Source organism: Varroa jacobsoni, unplaced genomic scaffold, assembly GCF_002532875.2.
Source record: "Varroa jacobsoni isolate VJ856 unplaced genomic scaffold, vjacob_1.0 scaffold_254, whole genome shotgun sequence".
Taxonomy (NCBI): domain Eukaryota; kingdom Metazoa; phylum Arthropoda; class Arachnida; order Mesostigmata; family Varroidae; genus Varroa; species Varroa jacobsoni.
This window is the reverse complement of record NW_019213156.1, coordinates 135,382-142,015: the sequence shown is the minus strand read 5'-3', so window position 1 is coordinate 142,015 and position 6,634 is coordinate 135,382. Positions and strand designations below refer to the sequence as shown.

Here is a 6,634-nt window from a genome sequence, read left to right as displayed (position 1 = left end):
AATGAACATCGTGCGGAATGCTTGATAGAGTCCATTCGTGACACCATTGGCTAAGTTAATTTATATTAGTTCGATCAAAATCCTTCCTTTAGCTAAATTTGTGTATTCTGCACCCCCCAAAACAACGGAACACACTCCACTGTCGAAGACATTTTCTCTTTTACGGCATGCGTCCGCGCGTGAATCCTACACACTGAGAAATTCATTCAAACCTGACCCTCTTTTATCTGTGTCAATCACCTTTCACGCTATCACCTCTACCTGCCAAAGGTTGTTTAGCCTAACAGAGATACGAGATCATGTTTGCCTTACCGCAGCTACCCCAGGCAAAACGACGCCCGCAGAAAGGTATCAGGGGCTATCTGGAGTCTTGGTATTACGACCCCTTCCGCTGGCAGCTGTTGACATCGTGGGGTTTTTTCTTTGGCGGCATCTACTTTGCCCAGGAGATTGCCCAAATTAATTTGAGCCTGCCACCGACCGCATAGATAGACGAAGACCGTACGGATAAGCACATCGAAAACAGAACTGCAGAAGAACATCAGGAGTATCTGGCAAATCAAGTCGTCTATCCGTAATGTAAGTAGTCAAATATCAAACTCATACCTATTGGCTAATGCGGTGACCTAAACGGTCGATCTATAGGACGTGAGAATAAGCCATATCTCTCGATAATCTAAGCATTAACTATTTAGCATTTGAGGAGGATCCAGTAACGAAATTTGGATGTACGAGTTAATCAGACATCATAAAAACTGACTTGCTCCCAAATCTTCTAGACTAGTGGAAGATGATGTGGGGTTACGATTGTCACTGCTATAAATACCTGAGTATATATGAATATTATATATTAAGAATACATTCGTTTAATAAAATCAAAACCTTGAATTTCATGTCCCACTACAAATGTCTAGCACTAAAAGAGAACAGAGGTATTAGTATAAAAAATTGATCCATCGCTTTAGAATTCGTGCTAACATCTAGTTTTAATGTCGTATAAAACTATGTTTGTCGCATAAAACGCGTAGAATATATTGTATATATTCTGTAATGCTGTAACACGCCATAGCTTGTTATTAGACGCAAATGTCCATTTGTATTAGCTCGAAACATTATCGCATTTTATAACGGTTGAACTAATTCTATGAGTTTTATTGGATCAATATTTGTTCAAAGGTACCTTGTTAACACGAAGATAGACGATTCGGCTCGTATTTTTTGGCGAATTTTAACTTTTGATTAAATTAGTATTTGACCTGAACCAGTCGCGCTAGTATTATGTGTTTAAAAAAATCTGAAATGAGAAAATATTTTTAGCACGCAGTCTAGTAGTGAATGTTTTATTTTATTTTGTTTATAGATTTTAGGCGCTTATTCGTCGGTGAGAGACGGGCCTCGTTTGCTTAGTTCGGTAATGTAAATAATTTAATAACGTTGGCTGGATGAAGATGCTTGCTAATTATCGAATATGATAAAGCGTTAATGCTTCCACGATTTGTGCCTTTGGTTTTACAGTGAAGTTGTCTTACTGACGCTAATTTACCTTCACGTTGTGTTGTTGCAGATGTCAAATTACGAATGTCGCTATTTATCAACCAGTCACCAGCATCAATGTGGTTTCAGTACAACACTGCAATGTAGCAAGTATACATGAAATGGAAATAAGGGGAAATTGTTTTAATAATAATATATTTTAAAGGCCGCATTCATAGTTGTTTTCAATAAAATGATTTTGTTTTATCTAGCAGCATGTTACGTGAGTAGCTTACTTGAGTGGGAGCCTAATGCGTCAAATCGCATCTCTCTAGAGGCAATACTGCTAGGTATCCTGCGTTTTTTTCTATGGCCCTCAGCCAGTCGATCTGAGCTGCTACTGTGGCTGTAGGCTAATGGCCGTGATGCAGCTACTTCGAGCAGTTGACGGCTAGAATCCATTAATCAGTGAAATCTTTTTACCCTTTTGATTTTCTTCCCTCACGTCGAGATCGAGCCGTATCAGAATTTAGTAGATGGGAACAAAGTCGTTACGTTTTACCGATCAGTCAAGATGCCTTTTGAAAACAAAGGCACCAGAATTGATCTCCGTGATTCAACCTATCGCGCGCCATACACCTGTGCACAAGCTTCCTTTATGGTTCATCTGGATCTAACAAGAGTTCCAGTGAAGGGAAAGAATTATTTATGATTTAATTAAGTTGTCGAAGAATAGTTACCGTTGAATTCCGGTCGAGTTTTTTTTCAATTGATCGACTTCTTAATTAATATTAAAAGAGAGAAGATTCCAAGCAACAGACAGCCGCTTGAACACATAGGAACACACAACTGAAACTTGGCACTATATGCATATATATATAAATAACAGGTCGCATAGCATAATGAATATTTTAAACTTTTTCACAGGCTTTGTTTATTTGTTTTCAATAGAAGTATACGCCACGATAACCTTATTCTTCTTCTACCATTTGGATGGTATATAAGAATCTACAATGCGTCGAAAGGCAATTTCGACGTTATGCTGAGATATATATTTGTTTTATTAGAAAGTTCCCGGAAATACAAAAAATATGGTAATCGTCGTGGATGATAAAGACTACGTCTTAAACTCCCGCATTTTTGCCACCGTGATTCTCGTAATGTAAGGTCGAGCATGGTGCAATAGGAGTGATTAATTTTTGTTCACTTATTTTGGCTGCTTTATGTGAAGATTTTCACCATCCTCTTTTGTTGCTGGTAGTACACTTTAGTTCTGATCGACGAACAAACACTTTTAACCTGTAATGGATAGCATCTGCTTTAGACTATCGAACAGACTTTTGTAGCATTCAGTTGTATTCATTTAGTGGCGTAACGACCTGCCATTGGAATCAAGTATATTCCCGCTTTTTAATTTTCCGCTCAAATCCGTGCGGCACCCATTTTTTCAGTTTTCTGTCTTAATTTGACCAAAATGAACGAGTACGGTAATTTTACATACAGCAAACCTGAGTGCTAACATCAATGCACTTTGAGATAGATCGGCTTCTATCATAGTTCACAACTCGTCGTTACATAAGGCTAATTTCTTACTTCAAAATTTCCTTTCCAAAGTTTTTGAACTATCGGTTCACAGTGTTTCCGACAGTAGAACCTTTATCGAATACAAAATCGACTGTTTCCGTCGCTCTAGTTTGAATAACGCTGGGACTCACATTAGTAAACCACTTGAATTTTCATATCTTTCAGGGCTCATTAGAATCCCTATAACAAAAGCTTGAGTAACTATATCTGGGTAAACAATCTCAGTTTTCAAAAAGTCCAAGTGCATCTCTAGTACGGAATAAGTATCGTGAAATATCGCACCATTAGATAGCGTCATCTTGACATATTTGTCACGTTTCATACTGGAAGATGTATATATATATTAATAGGCTAGGTCGATTACCGGAGACTGCCAGCTAGCGGATAAAACTCTTATATACGAGATGCGTCCGAACTAGAAATTGCCGTTTTTAACATCAGATTTCCTTGTCAAGCTCGTACTACACATAAATCATTGTGGAAACCTTTTTATCCTCAAAATCAGTCTCGGTATGACCCAGACGCACAAGGTATTCTTTAAATTACACAACTATGATTCATAGAGAGCCGACCACAACTGAATTCATTATATAGCAACAGCTCCTCCTACCGTTCTTCTTTTTTCCTTAAACACATGCTGTTTTTAAACGCTTGTATTGCATTACAGGCTTATGAGTATAGATTGGGTGGACACTGCACGTAGCAGAAGCGTCGCATAAGGCCATGCTGGCGTAGCTAACTAACTGTAGCGTCGAATTGATACCGAAATGGAAGTGTGATAAATAACAATATTATACATATTAAAATAACAATATTTTCTAAATAAACGCTTGTATTAACAAAAAAGTTTTAAAAATAATTATCCCAGATAAAAATCACGCACGGCTTTAGTTTAAAATATGTTGTCATATCTTTATATATAGAATATTAGCCCCACCCATATAATCTAACGTCAATCGTAACTACATATCAACAGAAATTGAATGTAATTTAAATCTAACAGGTTTCTATAGGGAAGTAGAAGTAATTTTTAGTGGAATTGCAATCGACCAAAAATTTCTAAACGACCGTTTTTCTTATGCGTTTATCCTATCTCGACTCTGCACATTTTTGTGTCTCCATATAGAGCAAATTTTTGTCTGTACTTTCTGCGTGTCTGGCTGTGGGGGCAACTTTCTCCTTGTCGCGGCATTGTACTTTCCTGTTTCGACGGATCCCTTTAGCATATCGATTTCGCTAGTACCTTCAACTACGTTTACAACGTGGTTTACCACAGTGATCGTACCCAGGTCAAGCAGGCTGTGCAAGTTATTCGCAATGAAGTTAGCTATAGCCGGCACCGCACCAGTTACAAATAGCTTTTCGATCTGATCACTACAGATCTGCAAATGAGACTACTAACTATTGGGCACTATTTAGGCACGTAGTAAGGATTACGACAGTCTTACTATAATTATCATATGTCAGGAAGAGTCACTGGACAGTATTTTAATTAAGATTGTATTTGGTTCTACAGTGTTTCTCAGTGCCACGGCGATTGGCTTTAAGTAGATGTGTAGGGCGGTAAGCAAAGCTCCGCGCGCGACAACAACTTGCGTCTGATGATAGCTTATATACGCATACGAACATGGGTGGGTACAAAGATGTCGTTGATATCCGATCACACGATTATGTCCAGCAGGCAGCAGAACTGTGTCTGTGTCTACCATTTGTTTGATAAACAACCAACTTGCATGTTTGATTTAGTATTATTTACAGGACTTAATGGCGATCGACCCAAACGAGTGTGCACCATCCACAACGTACACAAAATTGCATGACGAGACGAATACTTCTAGGAAGAAATGTTGGCCTTTGAGCTCCTTCTTTCTGTAAAGTGAAAACATTCTATTCTTGAATGGATTCATGGAAATTACACTGAGCATTCTCTCTCACAAACTTCATTGTCAATATAGTTGGTTAGAGAAAATTATCAAAACAAGTCTATCAAAATGCGTTAAAAGTTAACTTGGGAGGTATGAACATAACCCCTACGCTAAAACACCATTAGATAGAGAGGGGTTTAAGCCGGTTCTTTCTAGGAAACTACTGCCAATGTCTGCCCAATGAAAAATGCCGAAATTGTTTAATTGAGTGGAATTCATTTTAAACTTCGCTAAGTAGATCACAAAAACAACATTTTGTACAAACCTATTTCTGTGAAAACACAAAAATAGTATCATCTTGGGGTGGTTGTGATTCTAGCTGTCCCAGCCAGGCTACTCGCGATATCTAGGTGCGTAGTATTTTTCAAATGTGCGATACATTTTGTACAAATATACACATCATTTGCTTCGTAAACATTTATGGCAGTATATGGCTTATGATAAAAGCCATGAACCGTGCACCTGGTTACAACACGGCAATTAGCGGTTCAGTACAATCGATGCGTTATTTGTAGATCTTTACACTTGCTTCAGTGAACTTGCCCTTCTAAGTCACGAGACATTCCCTAAAGGCAGGTGTAGGCGGCAGGTTGAAACGTCATTTCAAGTTCTCGATGCACAAGGATGTCCCGACAAGGAGGTAAACTAGCCGATTTCGTGCCGTGTACTGGAGTCCAGGAACATGCTAAAGATAGACAGCTTCGAGTTGATTAAGTTGTGTTAAAGAGTTCCCCTAGATGATTCTTATGCTATAGGCCGGTACTAGGTCGAATCGCCAGAAGGTTTTAGCGACTGAAAGCAGGTAGGAATTTCTGGTAATTAAACATCGATACGTGACGCGCGATGAAAAACTTCTGCTGTTGAATTAAAGAAATAGCCCGAGAAAGGTTCGTAAATGACATTCAATAGAGCACGCCTTGGGAGGGAATTTGCCCTCTCTTCCAAGTTTCATCGCCATTGTTTTCGTCAGATTCACAGTTAAGCCGAGCTAAACTGAGACTACACGTTGTCTAGCTCACGCTTACTAAACTTGGAAACGGCTGCCTCCATGCACGACTTAGCCGTCAGTGTACAAGATTATCTTCCCAAGGTTTTTGGGCCTTTGCGAATGAAAAGAATAATGGTCGCACTTTGAGTTTTTGCTATCGGCTAGCAGAGCCCTACAAGACGTCCTGAAAAGTCGGTTGATTTCGAAATCCGTGCTGCTCCTCCGGTATAACACTAGATATCTCTTGAGACTGACTTAGTCTTGTTGTTACCAAGGATTTTTTCCCATGCGACACTACGAGGTTGCAAGTTATGGTTCTTCTCACTTTCAGGGATGACTAGGCGATCTGTCCCCCTAGATAAAACGTTCTTTCAAATATATCCGTCAAACAGCGGCGTCCAGTAAAGGATTACGATTAGAGCATACCTTCGTTATTCATTCCTTGTATCCGAACCCGTATTTTACTCGAATGCAGATCTAAAAGAGCTTAACGATGTCCGTTATTAAACAATCAGCCTCGATAATGTTCTTTCATCGTTGATCGTTTGCTCCCAGGACCCCGAGCATACGCATAAATCTCTTAGTTTTGAATCGTTCAGTTCAAACATAGTGACAAGATAGTCGGTTAGAATCGATGAGTTGATCGGCCACGAGGCTGAAGTCC

General features: G+C 39.1%; 1 long non-coding RNA gene across 1 annotated transcript; it reads left to right on the top strand.

The window, feature by feature from the left end:
* Window positions 1-155: 155 nt before the first annotated feature.
* Window positions 156-1,705, top strand: LOC111258679 (uncharacterized). The gene is made up of 2 exons (XR_002679133.2): window positions 156-579; window positions 1,565-1,705. It is a non-coding gene; the product is annotated as an uncharacterized LOC111258679 (long non-coding RNA).
* The last annotated feature ends 4,929 nt before the right edge of the window (window positions 1,706-6,634 follow it).